This window comes from Artemia franciscana, chromosome 5, assembly GCF_032884065.1.
Source record: "Artemia franciscana chromosome 5, ASM3288406v1, whole genome shotgun sequence".
Taxonomy (NCBI): domain Eukaryota; kingdom Metazoa; phylum Arthropoda; class Branchiopoda; order Anostraca; family Artemiidae; genus Artemia; species Artemia franciscana.
In genome coordinates, this window is record NC_088867.1 from 288,050 (window position 1) to 304,580 (window position 16,531).

A 16,531-nucleotide genomic window follows, 5' to 3' on the forward strand; every position below is an offset into this window, starting at 1 on the left:
GTCTGTGTTTTGGCCCAACACTTTCCACTACCTGTTCATCCCTAGTGAATCAAGCCGTGAAAAACCTACGCGTCGCTTACGGAAAAATATCCCCAAACAAAAGCCGTTACAACCGCAACGGTTTGTGCATCATTTATAACGCTTATTGCGCCCCCGTGTTTTTGTTTTTATCAGTCATGGCTCATCTGTTTTGTAAGAAAGATCGACATACTCTACCTGCGGCTTATTTCAGATATTGCAAATTCCTCCTCCGGCTTCCTAGATGGCACCGAAACAAAAAAAAATTGCTCGATTTGGTTTAATAGATGTGTTTTCTCGGATCCGGTCTTCCAGTGATGATTTATGTAAAAAGACTATCAACTTTATTCACGTTTATGACCCCCTGCAGCCTTTTTTCCATATTGATACTGGTTAATTAGTCCATGTTGTCTTTTGTTAGTTTGGACTTTTGTCTTCGCTGTTTATCGTTTTTGTTTTTGTTTATTTATAATACTCCGTACTTTGTGTTTTTTATACTTTTACTGGTAATAAAGTTCATTCATTCACTCATTGCTGTTAAATAACAATGGTAAAATATGAAAAAAAAAATGGACGAAAATACAAAAATGAAAAAGACGCAGTCAAACAAGGTAATTTTCAGCCATTGAATAAAAAAACGACAAAGCAGAGATTTTTGCAAGGACTATTGGTAAGTCATCCTCATTGCAAAAGAAGCACTTTTTTAACGTCTTTCCTTTATGGTCCCATGTGATCTAAAGATGTATTTCAAACAAAATTCATAATAATTTTTCCAAAATTCAAAAGTTTCAAACATTTGCATCCACCTTACTTACTATTTTTGATTTGACCTACTTACCATAAATAATAAAATTTAAATTTTTTCTTTCGTCTTTTTTTTTGTCGCACCTATTGTATAGCCAATGTGGTCTCAAAACAAACTTTTAACACAATTAATGGTAATCCAACCTTAGCAAAGTGTAACCAGGAATATTGATCTCACTCTCATTGACGCCTGACTTCAGGTTGGTCTCGGATGCACACATGGCAGAAGGAGAGACCTCATTCATAATATACTGTGGGTGGTCCAGCTTGGCAAGGAGACCACACACATTGCAGTGGGTAACAGCAAACGTATTCGTAAGAATTATCTTGGGACGCAAATTTGGTTATAAACTAGAAAGAAGCCCGTTCTGAGGCTGTTTCTTCCGTTTGAAAACTTTGTAATTATTGGCTGAATAGATAGTTAGGTCAAACAACGGGCAAAAGAGCTCCTAAGACTGAGATTGCCTCATTAGAAAAGGAGTGGTCATGAGACCTCATACATAACCTCAGCAAAGATGATGGTGACCTCAGTAGGTGTAGGAGTCGGCACCATCAAACATACCAATCCCTGAGTGGTTCGCTGGAGCATACCACCACACAACCAACATGCAGAGGCCGTTGTTCAAATCTGGATCTTCCACACTATTTCGCAGTTGTCCTCCTGGAGAGGATCCTTCCCATGATGGTATCCTGCAGTATCATAAACTTTAACCCATTTCTGGAAGAAGGTTCACAACTAATAAAATGTGTCCATACGTCGGCAGGACCTTCTTCCTCCCCAAGTATATATGGCCCCGGGCATGGCTAACCCAGTTCAAATTTACAGACCTAGGCGCTAGGTCCTCCTTGGTCAGTGCTTCCCTTTATGGGGGGTACCCTATATATCTATAGAAAGTTCACATATCCGCCACCTAAGGACAAGCTTAGTGGCCTGGAGAGGGCCCCAATGAGAGGGTGACTCAAGCCTCATGTATATATACATATACATATATATATATATATATATATATATATATATATATATATATATATATATATATATATATATATATATATATACATACATTATACATATATATATACATCTGTATATATATATATATATATATATATATATATATATATATATATATATATATATATATCTTAAGTTTTTAAAAACTACTGCCCAAACACATGGGCCCCTCCCTCAACACGCTATAGCTTCAGTTTATTTTAAGTTCTTTAAGAACTACTGCTCAAACACATGGGCCCTTCCCTCAACATGCTATAGCTACAATTTTCTTCTTATTTCTTACAGAATTAAATAAAAACTAGTTTTTTCAACTGAAAGTAAGGAGCGACATAAACGAACAGAAATACTCCGTACATGAAATGGGTTGTCCCCTCCGCAATCCTTTGCTCTTTAGGATAAAACTTTTAATTGTTTTAAACAATAGAATTGTGGCAAAGACTCATACTTTAGCGTAAAGAGCGAGGGATTGCGGAGTTGACAACCCATTTCATATACGGAGTAATTTCTGTTCGTTTTAAGTTTTAATGTTGCTCCTTACTTTCAAAAAAAACTCGTTTTCTTTGAATTTAATTTCTGAACATTTTTGAATTAATGCATATTTCATTTTGGCTCTCCTCACATAAATTATTAAAATGAAATTTGTATATTAATTCCTTCTTTAGCTTTATTCTTTTGAACAGTATCCACAATTCGAACCGGCCATTTTGAATATCCTTTGAATTTTGGAAACGCTAGTCCTCTTATTTCGAATCCTCCAGGCATATCGGATAATTAAAAAAATGTTACCTTTTAATTATCTTTCTTATTTATAGACGTGCCAGCCTTTGTCTGTTTCTCATTAAAATTATCCAGAAAAAGTATCTAAAAAAGATTTAATTTCTTCGTCACTGAGGAGTTAGATGTATATTTTTATATACATATATATATATATATATATATATATATATATATATATATATATATATATATATATATATATATATATATATATATATGTTCTCACTTCAGAAACAGTTCTTGCTTTATACTATGCAAAAAATTGCATCTACAAAACTTTGAAAGCGGTAAAACTTACCCTTTTTTTAAGAATTGCAAAAAAATTATTCATGACTCTTTCTCTTATCTCTACATTTTAAAATAGTAAAAACTTTAGCGTAAAGAGCGGGGTGTTGAGGTGGAAAAGCCCCGTTGATATACGGAGTAATTTCTGTTAGTTTTAAGTTGTAATGCCGCTCCTTACTTTCTTTAAAAAAAACATTTGTTTTGTTTAATTTCTGGACGTTTTTAAATTAATGCATGTTTAGATGTTGGCTCTCCGTACATAAAAAAATTAAAATGGAATTTTCATATTATTTTTTGGGGGCTAGATGGCTTCTTCATAGTTTTAATCGGAAGACTTTGAGAAAAAAGGAGCGATGGAGGAGGCCTAGTTGCCCTTCAATTTTTTGATTACTTAAAAAGGCAACTATAACTTATAATTTTTTACAAACGTTTTCATAAGTATAAAATATACGTAATAAATATACGTAACACAGGGGTCCCTCCCTCAACAAGCTACAGCTTGAATTTTTTCTTAATTATTCAAGAACTACTGCCCAAACACATGGGCCCCTCCCCAAACACGCTATAGCTTCAATTTTCTTCTAAGTTCTTTAAGAACTACAGCTAAAACACATGGGTCCCTCCCTCAACATGTTATAGCTACAATTTTGTTCTAAGTTCTTTAAGAACTACTGCTCAAACACATGGGTCCCTCCCTCAACACGCTATAGCTTGAATTTCTTCTCAATTTTTTAAGAACTACTGCTCAAACACATGGATCCCTCCCTCAACACGCTATAGCTTGAATTTTTCTCAATTTTTTAAGAACTACTGCTCATACACATGGGTCCCACCCTCAACACGCTATAGATACAATTTTCTTCTAAGCTCTTTAAGAGCTTTTGTTCAAACACATGGGTCCCTCCCTCAAAACGCTATAGCTTGAATTTTTTCTCAATTTTTTTTAGAACTACTGCCCAAACACATGGGCCCCTCTCTCAACAGGCTATTGCTTCAATTTCCTTCTAAGTTCCTTAAGAACTACTGCACAAACACATGGATCCCTCCCTCAACACGCTATAGCTTCAATTTTCTTCTAAGTTCTTTAAGAACTACTGCACAAACACATGGATCCCTCCCTCAACACGCTATAGCTTCAATTTGCTTCTAAGTTCCTTAAGAACTACTGCTCAACACATGGGTACCTCCCTCAAAACGTTATAGCTTCAATTTTCTTCTAAGTTCTTTAAGAACTACAGTTCAAACACATGGGTCCCTCCCTCAACACGCTTTATCTTCAAAAGTGTATGTCGACAGAGTTACGACAAAAATGCCCATGTAATTTTCCCATATGAGATACGACAAAACCACTCTTAACAAAACGGCAAAAATGTGAGATACGATAAACGAGAAATTTAAAATTGAGGCACTTCTAGTTGAGATACAATAAAATGGTCGACGATATCGGATAGACCAAAAAATTTTACATTAGATGGCAGTCTTAACTCCACTTCCCGAAAAAGTTGCAGATACGACAAAACCGCTCTCAGGGGACGACATACTGTTATATTAACAGCCTTACCAATCTCAGAAGAGATATAGGGTTTGTCATTTGTCACAAATGTTTTCGTCGTTTTCCTCCACTGAGAAAGTACTGCATACTTTCTTCCCCCTCTTCAAAAATTATTTTTGACAGTGTCCATGCGTTGTGTTTGAATATACTAATAGGCGTTTGACTTAACAACAATTTATAGAAGATCTTGATCTAGTTGGGCACATTGAGAAAGTACAAATATATTAAATGTAAAACATATTCAACGTTAAGTAGATTTAATATTTTGCTTTTTTGTTATTCGTTGTTGCAACTCATGCATAGCTTTATTAGCCAAAATTTCAAGCCTGTTGATTGTGTTTTTCCATAAGCTCGGAATGCCACGTCAAGTACGATTTGAGTGTAAAAAGAAATCTATAATTCTTTAGGACACTACACCCTCAGTATACATAGCGCATGTAAAAACCGAGAAAATAATAATTCAAGTCTCTCCACATTCCCAGCATCAGAGAAAAGGGAACCAGTGATGGGATCAATACAAAATACAACGGATTGCTAATAAAGTTATTGCTAGTTGTAAGTATTTAGGATTAGTTGAGATTACTGAAGGGTTTCCCTTTGTATCAACGGAGTTAAAGACAATTTAGATTGATTAAATTGAAGGTTTCATATTGCCAATTATTTTACGTATATGTTTGATAAGAATGGATGCAAAAGAGAAAGAAAAAGGTGAAAAAATTGACAGTAAATCTGAATTAATGGTAACGAATATTTTATCTTGATTAATTTTTATCACAAATAAGTGCAATGTTGCCGTTTCTCAAACACTCTGAAAGGCTAAAGTATCATTTTCACTTGTCTAAAAGTAAATAACAAGTTAAATTCATAATTTAGTATTGCCAATGATTTCCTTATACAGATAATCGGAAAAAACTTAAAAAGATGATACAATCAATGATAATCCATTGAATGTTAGATAAAATAACAAAATTTTGGTTACACTTGCTTTAATGGATAAGAAAAAAATTTCTGGAAGTTTAAGCAGGGTTTGATTTTTCAGCTTATCTTGAACAGATTAAAACTATCAAATATTCAGCTTATTAAAAAAAAATGCAAGTGCACTCCTGCAATTTAAGAGTTTGAAAATGTAGCAGCTTTTGCATTATATGTGATTATTTCTATCTGTTCTAAGCTCAGCTTCTTTGTAACTATAGGATATGATCATTTTATGTTTCAATTTTTCATTTGTAGATATTTCATGTTTGATTTTTGGTTGTTGTTAGATGACCATGTTTTCGTTTTTATTAATTTCAGTAAATCTGAATAATAATTTTTATCACTAATCGTATTTATAATTAGTTAAAAATTGAAAAATGGTTGCAGTACCCACGATAGTCGCACAATAGCACTATATTTTCGTGGTGCATTATTAATCTCAAATTCCTTATCAACAGCCTCAACTGTCCAATAAACCAAATTTAGTAAAATTTAAACATGTTTTTTTTTTATATGCACTTCGGGGTTCAAAATAATTTAGAAATTTTACTACTTATAACCAATAAACGGAAAAAAGTAATGAGAAATCCAAATAACTATTATTTTAGTATTTGAAATGATTGACAAATAATTCCCACTCTCTTCTCTTTATAAGATATCATCATTCAGGCTAACTCAGTATTTAAGCGAAAATGCATATATATATATATATATATATATATATATATTTATATATATATATCATGAAAAGAGAAATCACCAATGCTACAGCACAAACACAAAAAAAAAAAAAAAAAAAAAAAAAAAAAAAAAAAAAAAAAAAAAAAAAAAAAAAAGGAGACAGAAGGAGAAAAGGAAGACTGTTTTCCTAAATTAGTGATTAATATAGACCAGCACTTGAATGAGGCCTTAACCCTACTCATCCATACAATCACATAGGTCAAACAGCATAGCCACACACAATCAACCATAAAGAATAATCCATGGACAGGCAGTCATGTCGTCAATAAGTATAAGTCGTCATTTACCAAACCATAGAAAAAATAATATAGACAAATAATTCAGAGGCAACACCCAACATAAGGGCTCATCAGGAGAATACACTGGCCTATATAGGGTTTCGCCACTCTAAATTCTCTACCCAGCACAGTGTTGTGGCTACCACAGAATATCCATGGCATCCCCGCATCAGGTATCACCCCCAAAATACATGTCTATGAAAAAAACAGCAAATGTAAAACAACCAAGTAAAACCAAAACAAGCTTATCCTGTTAATATATCCCTCCCTTTAGCAACAATAGGTAAACTAAATATTATAAATTTTACCAAATCACAAATATTAACACATTGCAAAAAACCTGAATGAACTAAACAATTATATAATTCATCTTTACCATGTGGCTAATTTTTTAAAAATTCCGCTCAAATAGAAACACAATTCAAAATAAATGGCGCTGTGACAACATTTCTCGAACCTCCGAAATTAGTCAAAAATTTCTTTAAGTATTTCTAGATAATTCTTTTGATATTTATTTAAAAGTTCGTTATAATGAAAACTAAATTTTTTAAATTGCCAAGTTAATTTATTTGCAGAAAAACCTCTTGATATCAATTTTTGGCTTAAGATTTTACATCTATTTTTAAAATCAATATAATTACTACAAATCCTTGCATAACGAAGTAACTGTGAGAAAAACGCTGAATATGTGATATTTGAGTGTATATTACTTTCAGGGAATGGGAAACTAATCACTTCAAAATCAAAATCATCCGTTTTATTATACATTTTAAAACTTAATTTATTATTATCACAAATATTAATATTTAAATCTAAGAAATGATCTTCATGACCAGCGCCATGACTAGGCTCAAGAATAAGCTCTGATGGATATATATTTTTAGAAATATCAATGAAATCCTTATAATTTAAGACCAAAATATCATCTAAATATCTTTTATTATTTGACAAAGCATGTTTTAAATTAATTGGATTATTCTTATCCATCATATATTTATATTCTAGTTGACTTAAAAACAAGTCAGCTATAAATGGGCTGGCATTCCCCCCCATGGGAATTCCCATAATTTGCTTGTACAAATCACCCCCAAATCTTATATAAGTATTGTATAAAACAAATTCCAATAACTCAAAAATCATATCCAAGCTGTAACATCTCAAGTTAACTGTAGTATTAAAGCAGTTTGTCCATATGGCTTTTTTATTATAACTGTCTATTTTTAAGAACCTTTTACTAGATAAGAGGAAAGATTTCTTTATAACAGTTTTTAAATTATCTAACACTAAATTGAGTGATAAATTAGTATACATTGTCGCAAGATCGAAAGACTTAATTCTTTTAGCTGAAACCATTGTTAAAGAATCTATCACCTGCAGTGAATTATTAACACTCCAATATGGATTAAAATTCGAAAATTTTTTAATACCAGAACAATAGGTTTTAAGTTTATTTACAATTTCCTTTAAAATTAAAGAGAGGTCAGTAGCAGCAATGCGGGTTGGACATTTAGCTGCTCCAGCAATAAACCGTGGTTTAGGGGGATTTTTATGAAATTTTACAGTCCAATATAGGAAAGGGAACTTTTTATCATTGTCATTTATTTTAATATTAAAATTTTTAAAAAGTATTTCTTCAGTCTTTTCAATTAAATTCTCATCCTCTATATTTACCTTTTCATAAACATTAGTTGTGCCTAACTCCCTTTCTAAGATATCACAATACAGCTTCTGACAAATTATGGCAAAATTATTATTAGCTTTATCCACTGGCACAATTACAAATTCATTCTTTAGATTAGCAATTGCTTGTTTAATCTTCGCATTATAAAATAATGATTTAGTGTTACTATTTTTTAAGTTAGAATATATTTTATTTCTTACTCTACTAATAATTAAATTCTTCCAACTTTGAAAACTCTCTTTATTTTTATTCTCTTTCTTACACCACTTATCAATAAATAAATCAAAATCATTTTCCAAGCCATCAAGAACACTCGATGGTTTCAGATGATGAGAAAGACGGAAATTTGCCCCTTTATTCATTATAATTTGAAGATCATCTTGCTTTATTATTGACAAGTCCCCTGTTATAACATGTTTGTAAGTAGGATTTACAAATGGGCCAAGTTGCTTACAATTACAAACCGGTTTCCAATTTATATCGCTATCTAGTTTTTTTAGTATTAAATTATAATTAAAAATAATTTGCCCAATAGTTTTTGAAAATTTATAAGTTAAAACTGGACTATCATTATAATTTAAATTACTAGGAAGGGCCTGTTTCACATGCCGCTGATTTAAAATTTCTGGTAAATTAATATCTTCAATCTGCTTACAAGTAAAATTAATAGGTAAATATAATCTGTTATCCTTATTACTAATCTTATCGAACTTTTTCTTTTTTGAAATAAATTTCGTTTTAGATAGAATGCAAATTGTATCACATATTACTTTAAAATTATAATCAAGAGCTGTATTATTCTTCACAATCCAGAAAAGTTTGATTAAATTCCTCTTGGATAAATTATTTAGACACTTTATTACAGAAATCATACCCCTAGATTCAAGTAGCTGGCATAGATCTATAGAAAGCATATGTACATCTAATTCATTTTTTCTATTATTTTTCCTATGTCCTCTCGATCGTTTTTTACGTTTGGTAGGACAAGTAAAAGAAGGATGGTCCATAAAACCATCAATACATTTAACAACAACATGAGACATGTCACCATATTTTGCTACACGATCATTTAACCCAAAAGGATAAGCTTTACCAAGAGTATGGATCCAGAAATCCTCCTGTTTACGTAGTCTATTATTCTTCTCTTCTTTATTTAAATTTTCTAATTCTAAATTTTCTAAAATTGTGACAGTTATATCTGATATGGAACATTTACCATTACTACAATGTTGAACTAGATAGTTATTAGTTTTTTCATTATTAACTGTTGTCTTGTGTCCAGAAAATCTTTTATATATATTATTAGTTGTTTCCCCCACATATTGTAGGCAGCATTTATTACATTCTAATAGGTAAATTACATTGGTTGTTCTACAATTAACATTACCACGTAACTTGCATGCAAAATTTTTATTATACAATGTACTTTTAACAGAAGTCCGTGGGACAAAATGATCTTGGCAAAGAAAACAACGACTCTTACACTTACTAACTTTCAAAAAATCGTTCCGAGTTCCGAGGCTAATATTTGTGTTTTGTTGCATAAAAAGTTATTGAAAATAAATCCAAAACAAACCAACATCCAAATCAAAATCCAACAATCAAAGTCCAGAAAACATGCCAAGGTTAATAGGTCAATAGGTCAATAAATACATAAGCAAAAAGATGAAAGAACATGAAATTTGCATAAGTGCCATCTCACCAATAATTAACAATATCAGGTTAAAAACCTGGACCAGGGTAAAGGTCTGTCGGGGAGAAAACTAAAAAAATTTTCTCCACCAGCACTGGATCCAACCTGGAATAATATCATGAAAAGAGAAATCACCAATGCTACAGCACAAAAAAAAAAAAAAAAAAAAAAAAAAAAAAAAAAAAAAAAAAAAAAAAAAAAAAAAAAAAAAAGGAGACAGAAGGAGAAAAGGAAGACTGTTTTCCTAAATTAGTGATTAATATAGACCAGCACTTGAATGAGGCCTTAACCCTACTCATCCATACAATCACATAGGTCAAACAGCATAGCCACACACAATCAACCATAAAGAATAATCCATGGACAGGCAGTCATGTCGTCAATAAGTATAAGTCGTCATTTACCAAACCATAGAAAAAATAATATAGACAAATAATTCAGAGGCAACACCCAACATAAGGGCTCATCAGGAGAATACACTGGCCTATATAGGGTTTCGCCACTCTAAATTCTCTACCCAGCACAGTGTTGTGGCTACCACAGAATATCCATGGCATCCCCGCATCAGGTATCACCCCCAAAATACATGTCTATGAAAAAAACAGCAAATGTAAAACAACCAAGTAAAACCAAAACAAGCTTATCCTGTTAATATATCCCTCCCTTTAGCAACAATAGGTAAACTAAATATTATAAATTTTACCAAATCACAAATATTAACACATTGCAAAAAACCTGAATGAACTAAACAATTATATAATTCATCTTTACCATGTGGCTAATTTTTTAAAAATTCCGCTCAAATAGAAACACAATTCAAAATAAATGGCGCTGTGACAACATTTCTCGAACCTCCGAAATTAGTCAAAAATTTCTTTAAGTATTTCTAGATAATTCTTTTGATATTTATTTAAAAGTTCGTTATAATGAAAACTAAATTTTTTAAATTGCCAAGTTAATTTATTTGCAGAAAAACCTCTTGATATCAATTTTTGGCTTAAGATTTTACATCTATTTTTAAAATCAATATAATTACTACAAATCCTTGCATAACGAAGTAACTGTGAGAAAAACGCTGAATATGTGATATTTGAGTGTATATTACTTTCAGGGAATGGGAAACTAATCACTTCAAAATCATCCGTTTTATTATACATTTTAAAACTTAATTTATTATTATCACAAATATTAATATTTAAATCTAAGAAATGATCTTCAAGACCAGCGCCATGACTAGGCTCAAGAATAAGCTCTGATGGATATATATTTTTAGAAATATCAATGAAATCCTTACAATTTAAGACCAAAATATCATCTAAATATCTTTTATTATTTGACAAAGCATGTTTTAAATTAATTGGATTATTCTTATCCATCATATATTTATATTCTAGTTGACTTAAAAACAAGTCAGCTATAAATGGGCTGGCATTCCCCCCCATGGGAATTCCCATAATTTGCTTGTACAAATCACCCCCAAATCTTATATAAGTATTGTATAAAACAAATTCCAATAACTCAAAAATCATATCCAAGCTGTAACATCTCAAGTTAACTGTAGTATTAAAGCAGTTTGTCCATATGGCTTTTTTATTATAACTGTCTATTTTTAAGAACCTTTTACTAGATAAGAGGAAAGATTTCTTTATAACAGTTTTTAAATTATCTAACACTAAATTGAGTGATAAATTAGTATACATTGTCGCAAAATCGAAAGACTCAATTCTTTTAGCTGAAACCATTGTTAAAGAATCTATCACCTGCAGTGAATTATTAACACTCCAATATGGATTAAAATTCGAAAATTTTTTAATACCAGAACAATAGGTTTTAAGTTTATTTACAATTTCCTTTAAAATTAAAGAGAGGTCAGTAGCAGCAATGCGGGTTGGACATTTAGCTGCTCCAGCAATAAACCGTGGTTTAGGGGGATTCTTATGAAATTTTACAGTCCAATATAGGAAAGGGAACTTTTTATCATTGTCATTTATTTTAATATTAAAATTTTTAAAAAGTATTTCTTCAGTCTTTTCAATTAAATTCTCATCCTCTATATTTACCTTTTCATAAACATTAGTTGTGCCTAACTCCCTTTTTAAGATATCACAATACAGCTTCTGACAAATTATGGCAAAATTATTATTAGCTTTATCCACTGGCACAATTACAAATTCATTCTTTAGATTAGCAATTGCTTGTTTAATCTTCGCATTATAAAATAATGATTTAGTGTTACTATTTTTTAAGTTAGAATATATTTTATTTCTTACTCTACTAATAATTAAATTCTTCCAACTTTGAAAACTCTCTTTATTTTTATTCTCTTTCTTACACCACTTATCAATAAATAAATCAAAATCATTTTCCAAGCCATCAAGAACACTCGATGGTTTCAGATGATGAGAAAGACGGAAATTTACCCCTTTATTCATTATAATTTGAAGATCATCTTGCTTTATTATTGACAAGTCCCCTGTTATAACATGTTTGTAAGTAGGATTTACAAATGGGCCAAGTTGCTTACAATTACAAACCGGTTTCCAATTTATATCGCTATCTAGTTTTTTTAGTATTAAATTATAATTAAAAATAATTTGCCCAATAGTTTTTGAAAATTTATAAGTTAAAACTGGACTATCATTATAATTTAAATTACTAGGAAGGGCCTGTTTCACATGCCGCTGATTTAAAATTTCTGGTAAATTAATATCTTCAATCTGCTTACAAGTAAAATTAATAGGTAAATATAATCTGTTATCCTTATTACTAATCTTATCGAACTTTTTCTTTTTTGAAATAAATTTCGTTTTAGATAGAATGCAAATTGTATCACATATTACTTTAAAATTATAATCAAGAGCTGTATTATTCTTCACAATCCAGAAAAGTTTGATTAAATTCCTCTTGGATAAATTATTTAGACACTTTATTACAGAAATCATACCCCTAGATTCAAGTAGCTGGCATAGATCTATAGAAAGCATATGTACATCTAATTCATTTTTTCTATTATTTTTCCTATGTCCTCTCGATCGTTTTTTACGTTTGGTAGGACAAGTAAAAGAAGGATGGTCCATAAAACCATCAATACATTTAACAACAACATGAGACATGTCACCATATTTTGCTACACGATCATTTAACCCAAAAGGATAAGCTGTACCAAGAGTATAGATCCAGAAATCCTCCTGTTTACGTAGTCTATTATTCTTCTCTTCTTTATTTAAATTTTCTAATTCTAAATTTTCTAAAATTGTGACAGTTATATCTGATATGGAACATTTACCATTACTACAATGTTGAACTAGATAGTTATTAGTTTTTTCATTATTAACTGTTGTCTTGTGTCCAGAAAATCTTTTATATATATTATTAGTTGTTTCCCCCACATATTGTAGGCAGCATTTATTACATTCTAATAGGTAAATTACATTGGTTGTTCTACAATTAACATTACCACGTAACTTGCATGCAAAATTTTTATTATACAATGTACTTTTAACAGAAGTCCGTGGGACAAAATGATCTTGGCAAAGAAAACAACGACTCTTACACTTACTAACTTTCAAAAAATCGTTCCGAGTTCCGAGGCTAATATTTGTGTTTTGTTGCATAAAAAGTTATTGAAAATAAATCCAAAACAAACCAACATCCAAATCAAAATCCAACAATCAAAGTCCAGAAAACATGCCAAGGTCAATAGGTCAATAGGTCAATAAATACATAAGCAAAAAGATGAAAGAACATGAAATTTGCATAAGTGCCATCTCACCAATAATTAACAATATCAGGTTAAAAACCTGGACCAGGGTAAAGGTCTGTCGGGGAGAAAACTAAAAAAATTTTCCAATGATAATACCAAAAAAAATTTTTTTTTATAAATATAGTTATTGTGCAAAAAACTGCCCTTGCCCTTAATAACAATAGATATTGATGCTATATAGCCAGTTTTTTTTAATGATCCGACTCAGAAATTTTATTCATTGAGCTCAGCGTGCTTTAATTTGAAACAATAATCTGGCTGCCTTAAGGTGTTTAAATGATAAAAGTTTAATAATTAAGGACTATTCTCAAAATAGTCTTTGAATGTCCATGATCCGATAGAGATAAAATATGTATGCATATACTAATATAGACTAGAGAGGTTCTCGGATCCTTCTCATGGTATTCCAGCCGTACTGATTGAAAATTCAGTTATGCCTCAGATTTCGGCAAGGTCAGGTACGCCCAATTTATGGGAAACTTCTACTGAAGATATACATGTACTGAAGATATATATAATGTTGCACATTTCAGCTCTTATATTTCTCAGTAACATTTTCAACTCTTATATTCTTAACTAGTATTTAGTCACTGATAATCATCCTCTAAATAATCCCCGAATGACTAGACTCAAAATAGGTATAACATACTTATAGCTTTTTATGCAAATTTATGGATGTCGATGTTATGAGAGAATTGGGCCCAATATCATAAGAAATTAGATCCCTTAGTTAGACAAGTACAAATCCATATATAATGCCGATAAACAAGGTGAAACACGTTCATTTTTCAATTACGATGACTCTGAGAAAAGGAAACTACAGCCCATAAATTACGATTGAACGAACGGTCCTACAACTTTTTATGGCCATCCAATCTACAACTGTGGATTTTCCCTGGATATAGAAATAAAATTTTTTATTTCGCATTGCTTTTTATTAAATTAAAGCTATTATATTGACTGTGGCAAAGAAGTTGGGAAAAACCACTTTAAAGTGCTGTTGACAATTTGCCTTTGAAATATTTGAGGAAGAAAAAACTAAACAAGCACACATTTAAAATATATGGAGATGCAAAATGAACTATAATTAATCGTAGTAATCAGAGGCACACTATAAAATTGTCTCCAATACATTTTTTTTTATTTATTCATTATTTTTTCCCAGAGGTGCTTCATCTGCGATTCGTCATGTAAACTTCAAAGGGGGCTCATTCGATTTGAAATTGGGAGTTGTAGTGCTCTTTTTAAGAGTCAAAAGTGATCGAAAGACAACTAGTCCCCCCTACGCCCTTTTTCCCCAAATACACCCGATAAAAATTTTAGAGCCATTTTGTTAAAATAGCTCCAAGATCATATAAAAAAACTCTGGGGTCAACACAACTCTCAGGGACCCGGGGACAGGCGTTGTAAGTTATACACTAGGGACATATAAGGTTCACATAAAAGGGATGCTCGTATAAACTTCGAAGAAGGCTCATTTGAATAAAAATTATGAGTTCTAATTCACTTTTTAGGGTCGATACAATCCCCCAGAGTCTGGGGTCCTGACTTCAAAGAGGGTTATTTAGATTAGAAATCGAAAGTTCTAGTCAAAAGAGATCGAACGGTAATTAGCCCCCAAGCCCTTTTTTCCCCCACTAAAATTATGAGATTGTCATTTTGTTAAAAATAGTTCAAACATCAGATAAAAAACCCAGGGTAGACTCAAATCCCCATAGCTTGGGAGCAAGAGTTTTAAGTTGTGCCCAGGGGACACATAAGGCTTTTATGTAAGGAGAGATCGTATAAGATTTACAGGTGGCTCATTTGATTGGAAATTGAAAGTTTTAATTACCTATTTATAAGGGATCAGAGGGCATCTAACCAAAGTTCTAATTCCATTTTTAAGAGTCAAAAGTGATCTGATGGCAACTAGCCTCTTTCCCCACCAAACCTTTTTTCCCCAAATGTGTCTAATCGAATTTTTATATAGCCATTTTATTCAAAATAAACCAAAGATTATGTCGCAAAGACTCTTGGGATAACACAGTCTACTAGAACCTGAGGGCAAGTGTTGTAAATTATGGCCCGGTTGCATATATGGTTATATGGAAGAGATGGTAATATAAACTTTTGAGGGGGTTCATCCGATTGTAAATCAGTATGTCTAGTGCTCTTATTAAGATTCAAAAGTGATTGTAGGACAACTAGCTCTCCCCGTCAAAGCACTTTTTCTCCAAATGCATCTGAGCAAAATTTTGAGATAGACATTTTATTCAAAAAAGTTTAAAGATCAAATAGCCAAAAATCAGGGATCAACACAACCCCCCAGACCCCTGGGAGAAGTATTTTAAGTTAAGCCCAAGGGTCCGATAAGCTTTAATGTAAGGGATGCTTGTATAAATATCAAAGATGGACGTTTGATTGGAAATTGAAATTTTTATTTACCATTTTAAAAGTAATCAAAAGTGATCTGTGGTCATTAGCAACCCCCTCCCCCCCGCCCGCCCCTACTCTATTCTCTAAATAAATTTGAGACAGCCATTTTGTTTGAAATAGTCCAATGATTAGATGACAAACCTTTGCTGTTAACATAACACCTCCCCCCACCAAACCTGGGGAAGTTTTAACTTTTGCCTCAAGGGCATATAAAGTTTTTACTGAAAAGATGGTCTGATAAACCACGGAGAAGACTCAAATAATTCAAAATTGAGAGTTCTAGTTCCCTTTTTGAGATTTAAGTGATCCGGTGGCAACTAGCCTCTCCCCAACCAATCTCAAAGCTATATGGCTCTAATTTTTCTCCCAGAGCTACTTCATATGGAAGGGATGGTCATACTAGCTTCGAAAGCTCCCGTTCAATTGTAAATCGGAAGTTCAAGCAAACACAACTTAGAAACAATAGGGATTTTTTCTTTTTTTTCCAATACATTTGAATTCAATTCGGGGGATATTTTGGCCCTATGTCCA

The 16,531-nt window shown here is 31.8% G+C and overlaps 1 protein-coding gene across 3 annotated transcripts in view; it reads left to right on the plus strand.

The window, feature by feature from the left end:
• LOC136026833 (solute carrier family 7 member 14-like) overlaps positions 1-16,531 on the plus strand; it is a 334,289-nt gene that overhangs the window by 56,879 nt on the left and 260,879 nt on the right. Inside the window, exon 1 of one of the 3 annotated variants that reach the window (XM_065703539.1) lies at positions 4,889-5,006. The exons of the other annotated variants lie outside the window; for them this stretch is intronic. The gene's annotated coding sequence lies outside the window, so the exon portion shown is untranslated. Of the gene's footprint in view, positions 1-4,888; positions 5,007-16,531 lie in introns of those variants that run through there. 3 annotated transcript variants of the gene reach the window in all.